The sequence below is a fragment of the Macrotis lagotis genome, chromosome 1 (assembly GCF_037893015.1).
Source record: "Macrotis lagotis isolate mMagLag1 chromosome 1, bilby.v1.9.chrom.fasta, whole genome shotgun sequence".
NCBI classification, from domain to species: Eukaryota; Metazoa; Chordata; class Mammalia; order Peramelemorphia; family Peramelidae; genus Macrotis; species Macrotis lagotis.
In genome coordinates, this window is record NC_133658.1 from 639503410 (window position 1) to 639521786 (window position 18377).

At 32.6% G+C, this 18377-nt stretch overlaps 1 protein-coding gene across 7 annotated transcripts in view; it reads left to right on the plus strand.

Moving 5' to 3' along the window:
* The window catches only part of MBD5 (methyl-CpG binding domain protein 5), a 390335-nt gene that overhangs the window by 76023 nt on the left and 295935 nt on the right, over positions 1-18377 (plus strand). The gene's annotated exons all lie outside the window — the stretch shown is intronic.

Below are 18377 nucleotides of genomic sequence, written 5' to 3' on the forward strand. Positions count from 1 at the left end.
CTCATATTTTAAATTGTCATGTCTGAATAATCTATGCTTTACTTTCTAGTATGTTGAACAAATTATATTATTTTTATTCAAGTAATAAGTGATGCAAAGGAAACCTCAGTTTTGTTACACAAAGCAAGAAACTTTTTGGAAGCTATATCTTTTATTGGATAATAATTGATACATAAAATTCATTAATTTGTGTTTGCATGTCTGAGCATTCAATCTTTGCTTAAAAGATCAATAAAGATAGTAATGGTGATAGGTATAAAGCTAAAGGGAAGTAAGAAAGATGCTTCCTGACATAACTGGAAATTAAAACAAAGACATGTACACAGATTTAGTTAATATCAAAAAATGGAAATGATTTTTTTTCTACCTCATAACATTACTCATCTAGTATTTGAACTATTGAAAACTGAATTTGAGGCTACATTTCTCCTTCTTTTTCCACTTTATGTTTTCATCTGCCCTCATTTGAGCCACCTCCTGCTTCTGTGCCTTTTGAGTATTGTGACTCCTGCTCTTGGTAACAATGGTCACATCTTTGCTATTTCTGATAAATCAGGGAGGGTTCAGTCTGTACCATTGATTAAGAAGTTGTAGTAGAAATAACACTGTATTTAAGGTCAACAAATCTAAGTTTGAAACTGTTATTTACTAGTTATGTAATGATGGATAAGTCATTGTCTCTTGAGACACCGTTTTTGAAAAATACAGAGAAACTAACCAAGCTAGCAATACAGAGAAACTAACCAATTACAAAGAATTTGTCAACCCAAAAATTCTACATATACTAAAATATTACAAGCAACACTTTTCTTTTGTTGTAGCAAAAAAACTAGGTGGGAAAGCAAGTGTCCACCAATTAGAGAACAGCATCATACTTTGGCCTTTGGAAATAATGGAATATTACTATAAGAAACAGTGAATATGAGGAATTCAGACAAAAATAGCAAGATTTCCATAAAATCATGCACAGAAAGAGAATAGAACAGGAAACGAATATACACAGTGATTACCATGTTAAAATAAGATCAAAAACAAATAAATTCATAATATTAGGGGCATCTGAGTGGTAAAATGGAATGAGAACTGGACATGGAGTCAGGAAGATTAATTTCAAATCATACTTCAACCTAGAAAAATCACTAAATGGATCTGCTTCAGATCCTTCAGCTATAAAAAGGGAATAATTACAGCAAGTTCCTACCAGGTTGTTGTGAAGATAAAATAAACTAATTATATAAAGCATTTAGAAACTTTAAGGGATATATAAATAAATGCTAACCATTATTATGTTGTTGCTGCTTCTGTTTTTCCCATGTGACAGATGAAGTACAAAGAGTTTCTAGTGAAAGAGATGTGTTAAATTGTGTATACAGTTAGACATTTATTGGAATAGTTTTGCGAAATGTTTTTTCTCTGTAATAAGACAAGCCCCTTTGTAGTGAATCTTGAGGTGAAGGTGTACAGGAAGTTTCATTAGCAAATATTTGTTTTATAAAAATAAAAATAAGACTTTTGATGAAAATAAAATAATATCAAAGTGTTGGCCCTGATAATCTTAAAGAACTTTTTCCTTTCTATAAATAGTTCTATCCTGTTACTTTATTTACTCACAAGCCAGAGGTGACTAGAGTAGACATTCCAGTATAATAATAGAGTCAAGCCTGTAATTTAGCAGTTATAAGCATCGAATTCTAAATAACAGAAAAGACCTGAGTTCATGCATCTAGGAAATACCAAGAGCTATCACTAGATCTAGTTAATGTGCTATATTTGTGTTTTTGACATAGTTCATTAAGTTAGCCTTGGACAAATAAAAAAAGTCTCAAGTGAAAGCAGTAGTACTCATAGAATACCTCTGCATTTTCTAGATGAAATGAGAGAATGAAAAGTATTCTCTTAAGTAAAAAAAAGATGGAATTCATTGTGAAAATAAGTAAAAGGATCTTAATAGGAAAAATAGTTCTGATCTGCATTAGGAATTTTGAAAGCAGAATAATGTCACACAGTAGAGAAAAAGTAGCAGAACTACTGAACATAAGTCATTAAAGAAGATGGGCTTCCTAAAGAAGAGGAGGATGATATCTGAAAAGGAATTTGTTCTTTGTCATCTAAGGAATAATGTCAATCTATTGGTATTGACAAGAGAGGGAACAACACTCAGTTCCAAGACCTAAAGCATGGAAAACTAGACTGGGAAATTGATAGAAATGGGAAAATGGAAATGGAATGAGTTTAAGGGAGCAAATAAACTTGTTTGTTTTCAATTGAAGTGATATAAGGAAAGCATACAAACAATTTACAGGAGATAGTTGGAAAGAAATGCATTTCTCAGAAACTTGGAACTAGAAACATGTGTATGTTTGTGTGTGTGTGTGTGTATGCTTATTAGTTTAGTATTGTTTCTTTTTTATAACTATCCAAGTGTGTTCTACAAATTCTCTTTTAACATTTTATCTCCTCAGTGGTCTGCTTTGTCTATTCTATGTAAAGGGAAGAAGGAGAATCTTGGTGTCTAATTCATTATACTGACTGGCACAGAAAACAATAAATGTTTGTTGATTAGTTGATTCATTTAGCCTACCAAAACTCATTGTCCTACTGCACTGGTACTCTAGTTAACTTAGAATTTTACTAATTGGAGGAATCAGAAAAGGACTTGAACTTCAATCTCATTCGAAGTGGCTCAGAGAGTAAATAACATTCACAGTCAATAGGGTTTAGAAATCTGTCTTACCCTAGAGACAAAAAGGTAAGGGAGAGGAGAGGGATGTGTAGGTAATAGAAGAAAGGGAATATTGTGGGAGAGGTAGTCAGATACAACATTCTTGAAGAGGGACAAGGTGAAAGGAGAGAAAGAAAAGAAAAATGGCAGTAGGAAGGAATAGGATGGAGGGACATGCAGCTAACAATGGCAACTGGGAGAAAAATATTGAAGAAACTTCTCTGATGGACTTATGATAAAGAATGTGATCCATTCCAGAAATGGAGCTAATAAGAATCTGAAACAGACTGAAGCACACTTTCCCCCCCCTCACTTTATTTTTCTTGAGATTTCTCTATATGGGGAGGAGGGGAGATTATGTTTACTTTTACAACAAGACTGTTGTAGTAATATGAAATTAAATAAAAAGAAAAGGACGTGAAGCAAAAAAGAATGACAAGAAAAATTTGGTGACTAAGTGCCATTGCATCTTCTTCTTAAATACTTTCCTTCACTTTGATTCATCTTGATATAAAGAATCCAGAATTATTTTCTAGATGAGAAGACACAGAATTTTAACAAAATCATGTCTCAAAAAACTTTGTTTTTGCTCTTTGTGATCTTTATTTCAAGAATATTTCTTGTATTTTTCAATTCTGCTTTCTAATTCATTTGCTACCCTCCTCTGTTTTGTGGGTGAGCTCATTTCATTCATTTTCCTGATTGATATTTTTCCTTCTTTTACAAACTCTTATACCATACCATTCAAGGCACAGCTCCCTAATTCCCTCTTTATTTTCTTTAATTTTAGAAAAGTTTTATTTTGAGTTTTACAATTTTCCCCCCAATCTTGCTTCCCACCCCATGGAAGGCATTTTTTAGTCTTTACATCATTGCTAAAGTATGCATTGATCTAAGTTGAATGTGATGAGACAGATCTCATAATATGAGATATAGCAGAATTACATAAGTCAATTTTTTTTAAATTAAAGGTACATAGAAAGTCTTTTGTCCTTGTTCAAACTCCAAAATTCTTTCTCGGGATACAGATGGCATTCTCCATTGTAGATATCCCAAAATTGTGCCTGATTGTTGCCCTGTTGGTATGAGCAAGGCCATTAATGTTGATCATCACTCCCATGTTGCTGTTAGTATGTGCAAGAAAAAACTTTTCTTAAAAAAACTTTTTTTTTTCCTAGCTCGATAAAATAGTTATTTGTTAATTTGATTGGTATGGCACTTAATAAGTAATTTAATTTGGGTAGAATTGTCATTTTATTGTATTAACTTGACCTTACCATGAGCAATTGACATTTTTCCAGTTGTTTAGGTCTGACTTTATTTGTATGAAAAATGCTTTGTAATTGTGTTCAGATTTGTCTTAGGAGGTAGATTCCCAAGTATTTAATGTTGGGCACCAAGTTGACCAACAGGGATATAGCACTGGCCCTGGAGTCAGAAGGACCTGAAATTCAAATCCAGGCTCAGGCACTTAATAATTACCTAACTGTGTGACCTTGGTCAAGTCACTTAAACTCATTGCCTTGCAAAAACAAAAACCAAGTATTTAATGTTGTCCACTGTTACTTTAAATGGAATTTCTCTCTCTCTTGCTCTTGGACTTTGTTGTTCAAATATAGAATTGCTGATGATTTATGTGAGTTTATAACATATTCTTAACATCACTCTTTTAGTTGCCTTGAATAGTTAGAAAGTAGATTCTCAACATTTGAGGAATGCCATATACAAGTAAAGTACATAATTGTAATGGAATGTTATATCTAAGGGAACCATTAATTTTAAGAATTGAGGAACAATAATATAACACATATGAACATTTTAATTGTTAACTTGTTCTTGAAAACAATAAGAAAATTTATCTACCTTACTTCTTTGGCAGAGATTGGGGTCTGTGCATTTTATTGAACTATTCTCTTCTCTTCTACCCCCCAACCTTACTTTAATCTTTATTACATTTTTTGAGAGGGAGAACAATATATTTGAAAATTAAAGTGATTTAAAAACAAAACTTAATAAATTATTCAGTATCCTTTTTTTCAGAGTATGGTCAATGTTTTAGAAACCTTTTCACCTTATAATTTCCTGTAGTATCTAATTATTATCTCTAGTCAGATAACTCATAGATATTTGTCCAGCCCAACCTACTCACCCTAACACTTTTTCCCTGTTGGACATTCCCGGGCTGTCTTTTAGGCATCTTAAATTTATTTCGTTCAAAATTGAAATCATCTTTCCCTCTAAACTCACCCCTCTTCTAACCTTCCCATTATCTATAAAATACACCATTTTTCTAGTTTGTAAGCAGTCATCTTCTCACTATCCTTCCTCAGATTTCATCATTTGCCAACTTTTTTCAAATATTCTTCATCTGCATTATTTACATCTTCCCCCTTCTCTGTGTCCAAATAACCACCATTTTGGTTCTTGTCTTTAAAATTTCTCACCTGGACATTGCATTAATACTCTAAATTGTTTCCTTCTTCAATCTACCCTTCACATAGTTCCTTATGTCATATTCTTAATCATGACCATATTTAATAAATTCCAGTGGCTCCTTGTTGCTTCTAAGGTCAAAAGTTAACTTTTCTATTTGGCATTCAAATCACTTTACTATCTAGCACCAGCATATTTTTTTTTCATTCTACTACATATAATTGCTCTTTACTCTCTAAGGATAAGCCAGTTCTTTCTGTACCTCACATTGTATATTAATTCCCATGGCCATGTAGTTGCATAGAAAGTCCCCAACCCAGAATTGAATTAATTCAAAACACAATCAATTGCTTTTACATGCGTCCTTTCCTAATATCTCCAACTGCTTGTTAGTTCCTTCTCTACCAAAAAAATTACCTTGAATTTATTTTGTTCATATAAATACCCATATCCACTCATATGCATGACCCCTTTATGGTATTTATATTTGACATTTTTTTAAAATTTTGAGTTCCAAATTCCCTCCAGAATTCCCCCTTCTCCTTTGAGAAGGCAATCATTGTTATATCACTTTTTTAGATAGTACATCATTGAAAACACATTTCTATATTAGTCATGTTATTAGAAATAAAGAAAAGGAAAAAGAAAGTTTAAAAAAATATGCATGAATTTGCTCTAAGAGTTAATCAACTCTCTTGAGGGGGAAATGACTTCTTTGCAGTTGTATTGGATTATTGTATTGATCAGGTGGTCATTATTGTAATTTATTGTTAACATTGATAATATTATTTAATTTATTACTATATTCTGTCTGCTTACTTCACTTTGCATCAATTCATATGAATCTAAGTTTTTCTGAAACCACCTTCTTAAAGCACAGTAGTTTCTATCTGTCATATATATCACAATTCAGCCATTGTCTAGTTGATAGGCATCCTCTTAACCTCCAATTTCTTGCTACCACAAAGAGCTGCTATAAATATTGTTATTTAGCGCTATTACTGGATCAGAGGGTATACAAAGTTTTATAAATCTTTAGGAATAATTCCAAATTGTTTTCCAGAATGACTAAAGCAGTTTACAATTCTATGAGCTGTATATTAGTTCCCTGTTTTTCCATATCTCTTCTAGCAATTGTCCTTTTCCTCTTCTATCATGTTAGCCAATTTGATAATCATGTTAGCCAATTTGATAAGTGTCATGTGGTCCTTCAGAATTGTTTTAATTTGTATTTCTTTAATCAGTGGTAATTTAGAGCATTTTTTCATGTGATTGTAGAAAGCTTTAATTTCTTTTTCTGAAGACTGCCTGTTTATATTCTTCGATGGTTTATCAATTGAGGAATGGTTCTTTTTTTTTTTAATTTGATTCAGTTCTCTGCATATTTACTAGAACTGCTTGTAAAAAATTTTTTTTTCCAGTTTCCTACTTCTGATTGTGGATGCATTGTCTTTATTTGTGCTAATCCCTTTTGATGTCATGTGTTTAATATTATCTGTTATATTTTCCACGATTCTCTCCTTCTGTGCTTTGATCATAAACTACTTGTCCATAGATTTGGCAGGTAAAATTCTTCACACTAATTTATGATACCATATTTTATGTCTAAGTCATGCGCTTATTTTAATCTTATCTTGGTATATGTGAGATGTTGAGTTGTGCCTAGTTTCTATCAAACTGCTTTAAAGTTTTCCCAGAAATTTTTGCCAAATGGTAAGCTCTTGCCCCCAAAGCTTGGATCTTTGAATTTAGCAAGCACCAGATTACTGTGATCATTGACTGTTTATTCTATTCTGCTCATCCTTTCCTCTGTTTCTTAGACAATGCCAGTGTTTTTGTTTGTTTTTATAATTACCACTTTTATAATATTAGTTGAAATCTGGTACTGCCATGTGCTTAATCTCTTTATAAATGATGAGTTCCTTCTGCTCGGTGACATCAATTTTTTTTACTTTGTAATACTAGTGCCTTCTTGAGCAGGGCCTGGCCCATGGAGGTAAAAAACAATAATAAAATAAAAATTACTACTATTTAATGTAAAAATGAGATATAATTTGCCTCCCTATGACACCATAGCTTTATTTCTGTGTTTTTGCAAACTTGAACACCAACTGCTTGAGCACTTCTTAAATGTTGTTTCCTAGTTTTAGAATGTAATGTGCTTGAAGGCAGAGATTCTCTTGCTTTTGAATTTGTAACTCCCCTAACCATAACATAGTATAAAATCTTTTCATAATTTTTTATTTAAAGCTTTTTTCATTTTTAAATCATACCTTTATTTGTAAAATATTGATAATAACCCCTATAAGTTTATATCATATCTATATTAAAATTGCATATGCAATGTATTTTTCGACTCGCTGAAATATTCCCTCTAATTATAATTAGGATTAGGTAGCATCATAGCTCATGGTAGATATTATAAAATTAACCTCAAATCAGGACTTGTGAACTGGGATACCTAAGAAAAGTAATTTAAAAAAACCTTAGGAGTTGCTTAAGACTGAGAAATAAATAGAATCACTCCTGCAGACTCTGGTTAAATTCCTTACCTGTTGGTAAAAGGAAGAGAGTATTCTATAGAAGGAGTTAACTACATTAGAAAGTACTATTCATGGGGCGGCTAGGTGGCGTAGTGGATAAAGCACTGGCCTTGGAGTCAGGAGTACCTGGGTTCAAATGCGGTCTCAGACACTTAATAATTGCCTAGCTGTGTGGCCTTGGGCAAGCCACTTAACCCTGTTTGCCTTGCAAAAAAAAAAACCTAAAAAAAAAAAGTACTATTCCTTATAGATTTTAAATTTTTTTTAAAATTCAGCAACTTGGAGACTTGTCCACTCTTTATTCAGTAGAAAGAGCTGAAAAAATCATCTATGAAGTATAGTAATTGACTCATTTATTATTTTTTGAACATCACTTTCCTCATCTGTAAAGTGATAGTGTTGGTCTCAATCAATTCTTTCATCCATTTAGATGTTATATCTTATATTTCTATAACTTATTTGTTTTCTTAATATACTTAAAAATATCATAAAGTTCCAATATTTTCATTATTATCACCTTATTTATTGGTTTCACTCTTTTTTTACAGTTCCATGATTGATAAGAATTATGAAGTAAAGCCTTTCCAAAATCAGTAAGTTTAACAGCTAGAAGGGAATTATTTTTCCCTAGTCTGATGATCCCATTGCACTTCTTCTTTGGATGTGGACACAATACATAAGAGATAATTTTAATAAAGCATTTATCAGTTTCTGAAGGGTTGTCTTTTCTTTTTTATTTGTTTTGTTTTTCTTCCTCTGGATGGGGATGATATTGTCCATAACTGGCCTAATACGATTGTCCTAATTCTCTGAACTGCTGAGAGGAGTCGCATCTATCAGAGTTGATCATCTCACAGTGATATTGTTAATATGAACAATATTTCTTGGGTTCTGCTGCCTTTGCTCAGCATCAGATCCTGTAACTCATTCCATGCTTCTCTAGAGTCCAACTATTAATGCTTTCCTAATAGAACAATAGTATTCCATAATATTCATATACAACTTGTTATATGAACATATAACTTGTTCCATCATTACCCAATTGATGGACATCCCCTCAATTTCTAGTTCTTGCTACTACAAAAAGAGCTGCTATGAATATTTTGGAAAATGTGGGACTTTTCCTGTTTTTCATGATCTTTCTGATGTAGACCTATAATTGGAATTGCTTTGTCAAAGAGAATTAACAGTTTTATTGCTCTTTGGATATAGTTCCATATTGCTCTCCAGAACTTTTGGAATAGTTCACAACTCCATCAGCAATGCATTAATATCCCAATTCTCCCACAATTCTCCCATTTTCCCTTTTTTTTGTCATCTTATCCAATCTAATAGATGTGAGGTGATACCACATAGTTATTTAAATTTGCATTTCTCTAATCAATAGTGATTTCAAATATTTTTTCATATGATTATATGTAGCTTTAATTTCTTCATTTGAAAACTATTCATATCCTTTTTTCCATTTATCAATTAGAGAATGAAGGGGTTCCTTTTGAAAATCTCACTTTGTCTCAGCTTAATGAAAACTAGGAAATGAATAATGATGGAACACTATAATTCAATCTTGTTCTTCTTAGCTGGTTTCCTTAAATGTCTAGCTTCAGATAAGTATATAACTCTTATTCCTATTTTCACCCTGAAAGTCTCTAGACGTTCTGAAGTAAAACAACCATATCTTCCTCCAGCTGTAGTTAGCATATTGCAAGTCTTTAAGGCTTCTTCTTACTCTGATCATCTCTACTAATCTTTCTCTTTGCTAGGATCTGATTAATCATGAGTTTTCACTAGTCTTCCATATTTTCTCCTTTACGTCATTCCTTATTTCTAAAGTATAAAACGTTTGCAAGTTTTAGTCTTTTAAATTATGGTTAAAATGCTTTGTTAATTTTAAATTTCCTGGACTTGTTATAGTATCAGACTTTAAACTGATGAATAAGATTATGAATTTTAAATCAAAATTTATGCAAAGACTTCATTTTAGTATTTTTAATATAGTCTGCCATATATACCTAAGGTCGTAATTTGTTTTGCATGACTATATCTATTTGAAATTTTTTCCCCTTACATTCTCAATGGGTAGAATAGGTGATGTTAGTCAGATAAGAATATGAAACCAAAAATTAGATTGTTTTAAATATTTTAAATATTGAAAAGAACAATGGGGAGAGAGATCAGATTGATTCCATATTACTCATATGATGTCAACCTTTGTGTGTACTTGATTCTTGTCAAGTAAGAAGGCTCTTATAGCAGTCCAATTAAACATGATACTAAGATGAAAGAACATTTAAAAAAGTCAAGATTAGAAATTTATAATATGTGTTTATGTAGGATCTTTTTTTTTTTTTGTCCCCACAAAAGAAATGAGTGCAGCATTCTATGATACATCTGATACTTGGCCATTATTTTGTAGTTACTCATGAAGAACATTCCATGAAATGTTTCATTCATGTTTGATTGCACAAAAAAAGAAAGAAAAAAAGATCTAACAAGATATCTTTAAGCATCTTTAAAGAATTTTTCTGATTTTAATTATTTCCAGATTGATATTTAGCCTCATATTTTAGAAGACAGTTTTATGTAGTGATTCAATATACCTGATTGAAAGTCAAATGTAGAATTTTGTTTTTGCTTCATCATTGATTTTAAATTAGTCATTTAACTCTTTATATATTTCTTTGATTATAACATAATCTTAGTGGATTTTAGTTATTTAAAATTGATGAAAAATCTCCACAGATTATTGGGCTAGTGAAAGTAGTAGACCTAATACCCATAGAAACTCCTGAAATAAACCATCCTTTTTAATCAAGAAGTAACATGTGTTTCCATATCAAAACTTGGAATTTTGGCTACTTAAAACAACATTTTAATTTTTAAAATTCAAAGACGAATGTGATTATAAAAGAGAATTTCAGTATTAAGTAAAAGAGTATGGGAATCTTGGCAGGATTTTTTTGTATTTTGGTCAGATGCTTATCAATTTTAAGATTAACTTATTTTGGAGCAAAATTCTAACAGTTTTAACTTGATCTTGATTTATAATCTGATACCTCTTTCAGTACTGGTGTCATTTACTATATGCTAAAAAAATAGTATGCTCACTTATCCTATAATATATTTTACTGCAACTCTCAAAGCCCATTCATATGACATTATTATTTTATTATTATACTTATTGGTAATGAGTTAAATTGTACTTATAAGTGAATGTTAAATTCTAAATGACAAATTTTCTTGGCTGATACAGCCCAGAAAAGCTAAAACGATTGGACACCCATTCAGGGGATGTAATGATCATGAAGCCAGCCTTCTGTTTTTTACCTTTAAAGGTATAATATGCAACATTGTGGGATAGTTTGGTTCTAAAGATAAAGAATTAGGTAACACTCTTTGGAAATACAGGTAACAGGTACCTGAGCATCAGCCTTTCCCCAACCATACTTTCTTCTTCATGCCACTTGGCTCAGGGGAATCATAACCTCCTTTTAATTAATACCTTTTGGTGGAAACTTGAGTGAAATGTCAGTCATTCTAATTTACCTAAATCTTACTTACTCATTACTTCATTTCTAGGGATGAATGGTTGAGAATCATATGGTTTTCTCATTATGATATTTGGAGCTTATAAGAGTATTAAAATTGAAATATATTTTATTTGATAAAAAATAAAAAATGTGTAACATTCAGTTTGTACTTTAATGAGTTGATGGGGTAGAAGAAGGAAGCCCTAACATCTTGGATCAAAGAGCAAACCTCTGTTGTGTTTAGATTTTTATATTTTAGGCCATTTGTTGTCTTTCTCCATTGCATTCCATTTCTCTGCAATTAATTAACAAACGTGAAACTCTTAGAAGTCATGATCCACTAGTTTTATAGGAAATGAATTAGAAGTAACTTAAGGGGACACAGGTAGTGCAGCGGGTAAAGCGCAATTCCTGGAATCAGGAAGACTTGAGTTCAGATCCAACCTCAGACAATTACCTACTTGGTCAAGTCACTTAACCTCATTACCTTAAATAAATAAAAAATTTAAAAAAGAAGTAACTTACATAAATGGAGAAATAATATAGAAATGCCTTCCAACTGCAGGCTTAAGGAAGTAATAATGATAGAGTAGTTGAACTTTTTCTGTCATTTTGCTGATTTCAATGGTAATCTGAATGATGACCAGTAGATTTCATTCATTCTATTTGCATTCATTTTATTGGGTTTTTTTTTAAATCATAGGCTCTTGATATCGAATTCAAGTAGAATTGGATTTCTGTCAGCTCAATATTGATTTAGAAGACCACAAATGAACATTATCTGTGTTGTATTGTATTTTTGTTTATTTTGTTAAACATTTCCAGATGACCTTTTAATCTGATTTATTAGGGTATAAGTCTGGAATGGCTATGAATTAAATACAAGGATTCAGTCTTCCCCTTCTCCCCTAAATGCTTTCTGTTCTTTTCTTTTAAAAAAAAATATTTAAGGCAATGGGGTTAAGTGACTTGCCAAAGATCACACATCTAGGTAATTATTAAGTGTCTGAGGATGGATTTGAATTCAGGTCCTCCTGACTCCAGGGCAGGTGCTCTATTCACTGTACCACCTAGCTGCCCCCTGCTTTCTCTTCTAATGTACTTATTTTCCTTAGATTACTTTTCTCCAGGACTTGTATTTCCTTTTTAAATCTTATTCTTTATTCTGTGTCTTTCATGTAGTCCTGTTTTAAAAAAAAATCTATTTTTCTTTTAAATCTCATCTTTTCAATCGTTAAAGAGTTTCTCTTTGCTATAAATTTTGTATATCTTTGAATCTATAGCAGTTCTTTAGAGTCATTGATGATATCATATCAATGAACTTTCCACCCTACTCCCTGAATTGTGGATTTTTTTTTTAACCAGTGCCAGGTTTCATTTTTTCATGGCTTCTGCTTTTTTGTGAAAGGCAGTTGTTCTTTTTGTTCTTGACCTGGGTCATTTGGATCCTAGTGCTGACTTTCACATCCTAGGATTCATATCCCTGGATCTTTTGAGGTTCAGAGCACTGAATCTTCAGACTTCTCTGACTTCAGAAGACAGAGTGCTATGGACCTCTGAGTCTCTGATCTTGGGGTGTCCACATCTGAGTTCTGTTACATTTAGAATCACTATTGCCCCTCAAGTTCATTTTTCAAGGTTCATATTATGAGTTTCTAGACCCATGGGGCTTTCTTGAAGTCTCTAGCTTCAGAGTCTTGCAAGATAGCATTTCTCCCTAGTCTATCTCTGGTCTTGCTGGTAGAGCACTATCTAAATAGTATTCATGCTGACTATAATAGTAACTAACCCCTTTTCCTTTAGCCCTTGGCTTCTGTTTGACTTTTTATGCAATTCTAGAATGAAAGTTACTATAGATTCCCAAAGGATTTCTTGATCACTTACTCTGGTACAGGTTTTAGAGTTTTACTAGAGAATGCATTTGAGAGCTCAGTTGGTTTGTAACCATTCAGGCAGGCATTTTGGACTAGAAATAAAGACTCACAACATTTTTAAAATATCAACTCTTGCATTTCAAATTGTCAGGAAATCTTACACAGATTAGAAAGCACATTGCTTGAATTTTAAAAACTTAGCATCAACATGTACATAATGAGTTGACTGTTGAATTATTACTTAGTATTAGTGGTGCTTAAAGTGCTGTATTTCAGACAGATATATAAAACATTTATTCAATTAAATTAATTTTCTAACTAATGATTAGAAAATTACATTTCTGGAGTAGGGGGTGGATCCACGATGGCAGAATACTTTTAATAATAACTAAACAAATTTTAGAGCATCAAAACAAAAAGGGTGAAACGTTTTCCAGCCTAAGACTACTTTGAAGATTGGTAGGAAAGGTCTGTTGTAAGAGTGGTGCATAGACCTTAGAAAACCAGGAGGGACTGAATCAGTGACAGCAGTGGTGATTTCCAGACCTCTCAGGAAAGGTCTGTCACCCCAGGAGGAGAGTAGAGCAGGGTCCAGCTATCCAGGAACAGGTATAGGGAGCCACTGAATCAGCAGCAACAGCAGCTGCTTCAAGAGCTCTTAGACCACAGATAGTAAGGGGACTGAACAACTAGTCAGAAGATTAGAGGGGTTTCTTTGCTGGCAGGCAAGACTGTATTGCTTTGTCCTTGTTCAGATCTTGATTACAGCCCTAGGTGATAGCCCCAGGGCAAGGAGAACTACTAGTACACCAAAGCTTCCACCTGCAGGAGAGCAGGAACCCTCCTCACAATTCCAGAGCAAAAAAAGAGCACAGAGTAGTAAGTAAACAAACCTCTCAGATCATGCCACCTTGGGAAAACTTTGAAAGAAAACATATAGTTTCCTGGAACTATCCCCAAAAACATCTGGGGAAAAAACCCTGGAATCAGAGCCCTACTTAACAGAAGTACAAGTCAAATAATAAGCTGGGAAAATAATCAGAAAAAACATATGGGACCTTTAGAAAGTTACTATGGTGACAAGGAAGATCAGAACACATTCAAAAGAAAATAACAAAATCAAAACTCCCATCCAAAGACTCCTAGAAAAATAAGTTGGTTCCAGGCCATGGAAGAGCTCAAAAACAATTTTGAAAATCAAGGAAGAAAAGTAAAGAAAAAATTGGGAAGAGAAATGAGAATGATGATGCAAGAAAATCATTTTTAAAAAGGCAATAGCTTATAAAGGAGACAAAAAAATGCTGAAGAAAATAATACCTTTAACAAACTAGGCCAAATTATAAAAGTATAAAAGCTAATCAGGAGAAAAATATCTTAAAAAGTAGAATTGGGGGTGGCTATGTGGTGCAGTGGATAGAGTACCAGCCCTGGAGTAAGGAGGACCCGAGTTCAGATGTAACCTCAGACACTTAATAATCACCTAGCTGCGTGGCCTTGGGCAAGACACTTAACCCCATTGCCTTTCAAAAACCTTAAAAAAAAAAAACCCAAAAAAGAAAAAAGTAGAATTGACCAAAGGGAAAAGGAAGTACAAAAGTTCATCAAGAAAATAATTCTATAAAATAATAGAATTGAGCTAATGGAAGCTAATGCCTTTGTGAGAGCTCAAGAAACAATAAGACAAAATCAAAAGAATGAAAAATACAAATAACAATGTGAAATTGGACTTCCTGGAAAACATGATTAAAAATAAGAGCCTAGACATCATCTTTCAAGAAATTGTTAAGGAAAACTGCCCTGATATTCCAGAACTAGAGCAGGAAAATAGAACTGGAAACAATGTACAGATCACCACTTGAAATCAGTCCCCAAATGAAAAACTCCTAGGAATGTTATAGTCAAATTCCAGAGCATCCAGGTCAAGGAGAAAATATTGCAAGCAGTCAGAAAGAAATAATTCATTTATCATGGAGCCCCAGTCAGGATAAAAAGATTTAGTAACTTTCTATACTGAAAGTCAGAGGCCTTGGAATATGATATTCTGAAAGACGAAAAAGCATGCATTACAACCAAGAATCAACTATCCAGCAAAATTGAGCTTACTCTTCAAGGGATAAGATGAACATTCAGTAAAATAGGGGGCTTTCAAAGTTTCCTGATGACCTGAACAAAAAATGTGTCTTTCAAGTACAAGACCCAGAAGAAGCATAAAAAGGTAACCATGAAAAAAAATCACAAGAAACTTAAACTGTTTGTATTCCTACATTGAAGGATGATATTGTAACCTTTAAAAACTTTCTCTTTACTAGAACAGTTAGAAGGAGTGTGTATATATATATATATATAGAAAGGGGGTTGAATATGAAAGAATGATAATAAAAGATAAACAGAGTGAGGAATGTACTGGGAGAAAGGGAAAGAGTGAGGTAGAATGCCGTAAATTATCTCACATAAAAGGCAAAAAAAAGATTTTGCAGTGATAAGGGAAGAAGAGAGAAATGAGGGGGAGTGAATAAGTGAACCTTATTTTCATAAGAATTGACTCAGAGTGAATAACATACACTGATACGGTTATAGAAATCTCTTACACTGTTGAAAAATGGGAGGGGGAAGGGGATAAGAGAAAGGGGAGGATGGATAAAAAGGAAGGCAGATTGGGGGAGAGAGTAGTCAGACACAAAACACTTTTGAGGAATGACTGGTGAAAGGAAAGAGAGAATAGAATGAATATTGCACCAAAATAGAATGGAAAGAAATCTAGGTAGCAATAGCAACTTATTTGGTACTCTATCCACTGCACCACATAGCCACCCCCAATTCTACTTTTTAAGATATTTTTCTCCTGATTAGCTTTTATACTTTTATAATTTGGCCTAGTTTGTTAAAGGTATTATTTTCTTCAGCATTTTTTTGTCTCCTTTATAAGCTATTGCCTTTTTAAAAATGATTTTCTTGCATCATCATTCTCATTTCTCTTCCCAATTTTTTCTTTACTTTTCTTCCTTGATTTTCAAAATTGTTTTTGAGCTCTTCCATGGCCTGGAACCAACTTGAATTGGCCTACTCTGATAAAAACTTTTCTCAAACTTATAGAGAACTGAGTCAAATTTATAAAAATGAGAGCTATTCCAGAACTGATAAATGATCAAAAGATATGAATAGTTTTTCAATGAATTAATCCAGTGATTAAGACTATGGTATATGAAAAAATGAGCTAAATCACTTTTAATTGGAGAAATGTAAATTCAAGCAATTCATAGATTAATAGGACAGGAAAGGAAAATGATAAATGTTGAAGAGGATGTGGGAAAAATGAGAAATTAATACATTTTTGGAGGAGTTCTGAACTAATTCAACCATCCTTTAGAACAGTTTGGAACTATACCTAAGGGTTATGAAATTGAGCATATGCTTTGAGTTAACAATGCCACTTCTCGATCTGTATCCCAAAAGAGATTAAAACTAAAAGGAGAAGGAACAGGAAAATATTTATAGCAGCTCTTTTCTGGTGACAGGGATTTGGAAATTGAGGGAATGTCCATCAATTAGGAACAACTGAACAAATTGTTACATGTGTTTGTGATGGAATACTATTCTGCTTAGAGAAATGATGAGCAGAATGCTCTCATAAAAACTTGTGAAGACTTATATGAACTGATGCAAAGTGAAATTTATTGTGTACAAAGTAACAGCAATATTGTAAGATGGTCTCCTGTGAATGAATTTGCTATTCTCAGTGATATAATGATCCAAGACAGCTCTGAAAGACTTTAATGAAAAATGCTATCCAATTTCAGAAAAAAAAAAGAACTGATGATCTCTGAATTTACTTTGAAGCATATGTTTTTCGTTTGGTTATAGTTTTTGAGATTTTCTTTTTTAATATTTATTTTCTTTCATTACATGACCATTATGGAAATGTTTTACTCAACTACACATGTATAACCTATATCAAATTTAGCCTTCTTAATGGGGGTTTGTGGGGAAGTAGGGAAGAAGTAAGGGAGAGAATTTGTAACCAAAACTTTTTAAAAGAAATGCTAAAAATTATTTTTTCATAGAACTGGAAAAATAAAATACTAAAAAGTAATTTAAATTACAGTTCTCATATTTAAAAACCAATCTGCTTACATATTCATAACTTAAAAATTTCACCAAAATCCATATACTTGACATATGAATTTTAAATTAAATTTTAAAATTCATTAATAGATTTATTTTAATTAAACTAAGGGATATTTTAAAGTGTATTTTGTTGTAACCCTGGAATATTGTTAAGTGACCACCTCCCTATTTTATTTAAAGTAAAAATTTCCTTTTTTTTTTTAGGTTTTTGCAAGCCAAATGGGGTTAACTGGCTTGCCCGAGACCACACAGCTAGGTAATTATTAAGTGTCTGAGGCCGGATTTGAACCCAGGTACTCCTGACTCCAGGGGCCAGTGCTCTATTCACTGAACCACCTAGCCGCCCCAAAATTTCCTTTTCTTAAGATCTTGACATGTAAAGAACATAAACATAAGACTGTATTTGAAACCATAAATCCCCACTACTCCTTAGTAATCATGGGTGATTTTTAAAATTTGTTTCTTGTCTTTATTATCTATTGTTGGTCTTGTTGGTCTGTGTTCACTTATGAAATTCATTTTTCTTCTATTCTTTTTATAATAATTACTTGACACTTTTTATTTTCTTTCATTTTAGCATCATTGCAATTCATATCACAGATTTTTATCCCCCCCCACACACACAAATTCTCTTTTTTTATATTTATTTTCATCCATTTGTGTATACATATTTTCAAGTTACAATTTCCCACCACCCTCCTTTCCTACCCCCTGCCTCTCATTTGAGAACAGTCAAGTTACCATTTTACATACATATTTTGCAAAACATATTTACAAATTAGTAATTTTTGGAATGAGGAATTAGGATTAAGGGAAAGAGATACATAAAAAATAATTTATATAAAGTGTTTGTCAGATTTGGTAGGGGTGTTTTTTTTTCCCTATGTGTTTTGTTTTGTTTTTCTTCCTCTGGTTGGGTACAATATAGTCCGTAATCTGTCAAATATGGTTGTCCTAACTCTCTGGTCTGCCGAGAGGGGTTGCTTCCATCAAGGTCATCTCATAATGTTGATGTGTAAATTGTTCTCTGGGCTCTACTCCCTTCACTCAGCATCAAATCCTATAAGTCATTCTGTGCTTTTCTAGAGTCTGACCATTTATTGTTTCTTATAGAACAATAATATTATATAGTATTCCTTTACCATAATTT